This window comes from Arachis ipaensis, chromosome B04, assembly GCF_000816755.2.
Source record: "Arachis ipaensis cultivar K30076 chromosome B04, Araip1.1, whole genome shotgun sequence".
NCBI lineage: Eukaryota > Viridiplantae > Streptophyta > Magnoliopsida > Fabales > Fabaceae > Arachis > Arachis ipaensis.
The window spans coordinates 24,930,302-24,932,795 of NC_029788.2; the positions used below are offsets into that span (position 1 = coordinate 24,930,302).

Sequence of the window (2,494 nt, forward strand, 5' to 3'; positions counted from 1 at the left end):
AGGGTGGCAAAGTCCGAGTTTTAGAGGAGATGCTGCCGAAATTTTATAAAAAAATTAGAGATTTTATTTAGATGATTATTTGAAAGAGATTTAGATTTAAATGTTATATAGTTTGATTTTGAGTTATTAAGAAAGTGAGTATGTTTTAAGTTTGAAGTTTGATTCTTAGAAAAGAATGAATTATGTTTTGAATAGAAACTATTGATGGACGGAATGGGAGGTGTGATAATGAAGGATAAGGATTGAATATGTTTAATGTATGATGATGAATGAGATGCAATTGAGAATGATGTGGATGTTGAGGAATTATAATTGAATTATTTATGTGGCTTATGAATTTGAATAATCTGAGATACGAGATTCCCTGGATTAAGTGTCGTGGCTTGCCACCATGTGTACCAGGTTGAAAACTCGATACTCTGTTGACCCTACGACGTAAGTGTGACCGGGCACTATATAAATTCCCGGGAATGTTACCCCCATTGAGCAATATTGATTATTTGAGAAAAATCTATGCATAGACTCTTGGGGATGCACGTCGGGGGACAGTCTAAGGACAATTCAGACTTGTCGGGTTGGCTGGATAACCGACAGATGAGCCTCATCAGCCATAGGACAGGCATGCATCATATGCATATTACTTGAATTTCTTGCTTGTGCTCTAATTGGGTGTGCCTACCTGTATTTGCCATGCTAAATGTGTATTTGTTATCTGCAGTAGTTGTAACCTTCTTGTGTTTGCCTTTATCTGTCTATTTGTCTATGAAAATGCATGATGGAGTTGGAGGTATGGAGGAATAGCAGCATAGGACTTAGATTTAAGGTTAAGTTATAATTAAATATTTTTAGGAAACCACCTTTTATGGCTTCTGTTTAATACTTTAAGCTCTACACTCTGAGTGTCGGTGTTCTAGGATTGCCTCTGGCATTCCTAGGACCTTATATATTATGTGTGTGCCACCTTTACCATACTGAGAACCTCCGGTTCTCATTCCATACTATGTTGTTGATTTTCAGATGCAGGTCAGGAGCCATCTCGTTAGGCGTCTGGACTCTTAAAGCGGAGGGGTTACTGGATAGTGTTGTTGTATAGTTTTGTTGTACAGTGATGTATATATATGTACATAGCTTTCTCTCCGCATAACTTGTTCTTTTTTATCCTCTTAGAGGTTTATGGAGAGGCAGGATTGTGTGTATGTACTTTTGGGTTTGGGATATGTATGTATATATGTGTAAATATTCTCCGGCCAGTCTTGACTTCGCAGGCTGAGTTAGGAGCTTGTTATTTTGTATCTTTGGCACTCTATTACTACTTCTGTTATCTTATGTTTGACAGTTACAGTTAACTCGTTCCTATTTTGAACTAATCTCAAACCATATATTTATTTACAGTTTTAATTTCATAAATTATCTTATTGAAGGTAATTAAAGGTAGTTTTGATTAATTGGATTTGAAATAAATTAAGGTTTTCATCCAAACTCTATAATTATGGATTACTTTTCTATTTACGACTTAAAGTTCTAGAAATCCAAAAATTATGAGTTTGGGCTATTTAAATTAAGATTTTATCTAATTTTACAATTATTGAGTTATTTTATATATTTAAATTGTAAAGTTGGTAGTTGTGAAATAATAAGGATTTTTATATGATTTGGACTAAATAATTAATATTTTAAAATATTGATACTACTATTTTGGAAAATAAAGAAATTTAGTATATTATTTCTAATTTTTGGATTTGAATATTTATTAAAAATAATTTACAAAATGGATGATCAAATAGTATTTTATATATTATTATTGTTGGATTAGAATTTATTTTCAATTACCATATTATCCCTATTTTTATTTGAAATTAAAAAATTACCCTTGTACCTAATTTTACCCTAATCCTAAAACTCAACACACACAACCCTAACCCTGGAAACCCTACCCGATTACCCGGTTCCCCTGACCCAGTGCACACTAGTGCACCTAACCCTAACAACAGCAGCAGTAGCTGTAAACAAAATGAAGAAAGGAAGAGATAGAAAGGGAAAAAGAGAAGAGGGGGAGGACCGGAGGGGAAAGAGAGGAAGAAGGAAAGGAGGTGGCGCCGGTGGGCGTCACTGCCACCGTCGCTGCCGTCGTGATGCCGCCAGGAGGTCAGAACGGAGAGAGAGTGAGGAATCGGGGAAGAGGGATGGTGCGGTGCCGGCGAGGAGCGCCGTCGCCGTTGCTGTCGCCAAGAGAGGGAGGAGCCGCTCCAGAGTTGCGCCGTCTTGCCGCTAGGTCACCACGCCGTCGTGCTGAGGGAGAAAGCTTGCGGGAAGGAAGAGGACGCCATCGAGCTTCTTCCCGTCGCCACCATCGCCAACCATGGAGGATAGAGAAGAGGCAAGCGCGAGCCAAGATCCGCGCCGGAGAGCTACCGCCTGGGTTCTGTCGTCGCCATCTTGCCTCTGCCGGCGAGCACAACGAGAGAGAGAGATTGGGCAGAGAGAGAAGACTCGC

At 38.8% G+C, this 2,494-nt stretch overlaps 1 long non-coding RNA gene across 1 annotated transcript in view; it reads left to right on the forward strand.

Moving 5' to 3' along the window:
• Nucleotides 1–1,170, forward strand: part of LOC110270587 — a 4,782-nt gene extending 3,612 nt beyond the window's left edge. Inside the window, exon 2 of the long non-coding RNA XR_002360226.1 lies at nt 1,018–1,170. This is a non-coding gene — a long non-coding RNA (uncharacterized LOC110270587). The remainder of the gene's footprint in view (nt 1–1,017) is intronic.